General features: G+C 49.0%; 1 protein-coding gene across 1 annotated transcript in view; it reads right to left on the bottom strand.

Annotated features, from left to right (window-relative positions):
• Nucleotides 1-1058, bottom strand: part of ORMDL3 (ORMDL sphingolipid biosynthesis regulator 3) — a 6794-nt gene extending 5736 nt beyond the window's left edge. The window contains exon 1 of the mRNA XM_039873599.1: nt 1049-1058. The gene's annotated coding sequence lies outside the window, so the exon portion shown is untranslated. The remainder of the gene's footprint in view (nt 1-1048) is intronic.
• Between the last annotated feature and the right edge of the window lie 100 nt (nt 1059-1158).

The raw sequence follows: 1158 nt of genomic DNA, 5'->3' as shown, positions 1-1158 counted from the left end.
CTGTAGATTGACAGGTAGTGAATAGGAGAAAAATAGACCTTTGTGTTTAAGACACAATGAGGAATGGGATTTAGGGCTTAAAAACCCTGTACCTCTACATTTCGGGGCTGCTCAATTTGGGGTCTGTGAACCCCTGGCAGACCCAGCTGGCTGAATAAAGAGCGTGTTTCCTATAACTCACTGATTTCTGGTGGTCCGTGTGTCTTTCAGGGGCTGGTGGCCACAACAATACTAAGATCAGATGGTACTGCTTTGGTGAGTAACAACTGCATTTGCGGTTTACATGTGCCCACTTTTGCAGATGAGGAAACTCTGAGTTTTAACTTGCTGTAGGTTCCTGCTGGGTACCACCTGGGCCAGAACCCAGAATTTGACCTCAGGTCAGTTTTAATTCTACCTCGCTGGCTCCACCTTGGCCTCAGATTGGCTCCTCCAGAAACAAAGGCGCCCAGACTTTTGCCCCTCTGGACCCTCCTGGAAGAGGGTGTTTCACTACTTTGGTTAGGATGAGATTCTGGAGGGCAGAGAATGGAGCCTGTGGGCAGCCTTTGTCCAGAGCCTCTCTACTCCTCAGTCCCACCAGACCCAGGCTGGCCTGGGTCATTCCACATCCTTGGCCTCCCCACATTAAACATCAGAAGAGAATACATGTCTTGGGAAGATTCCTTGATGAATAGTTAGGACCCTGATTTCCAGTCCTAAATTGGCTTGTGTGGCTTTGGGTGGGGAGGCTCCGCCTCTCCCATCTGCAGTTTTCAAGTCTGTATGCTCTAAAAGTAAGGGCACAGATATTACTGCCGGGGCGGGGAGGGGGCTGGCACTCCTTTCCCAGCCGCCTGACATTGGGCAGATAACATGTCTTAATCTCCAATTCCACACCTGTGAAACCCTACCTCCAAGGTTGTGCAAATTCAAAAGAATATGTAAAGCACCTGTTGCATTGTAGGAAGCTATTTCTGTAGAAGGTTGCACTAAATGGCTCTTGAGGTCTCCTGGGTCACTCCCACTCTTCATGTCACCAAGAGGCCCTTGTTTGAGTAGTTTCCACTGGCCCTACCCAGCTTCTTTCTAAGTCCACTCTGTGCACAGCAAGGCTGGACTAGCAGGATCAGATGATGTCATGACATGCCAACATGATTGGCAGTAATCATAACAAAT

Source organism: Pteropus medius, unplaced genomic scaffold (assembly GCF_902729225.1).
Source record: "Pteropus medius unplaced genomic scaffold, Ma_sr-lr_union100, whole genome shotgun sequence".
Classification (NCBI taxonomy): Eukaryota; Metazoa; Chordata; class Mammalia; order Chiroptera; family Pteropodidae; genus Pteropus; species Pteropus medius.
The sequence above is the reverse complement of the archived record's forward strand: the minus strand, read 5'-3'. Positions and strand labels throughout refer to the sequence as shown.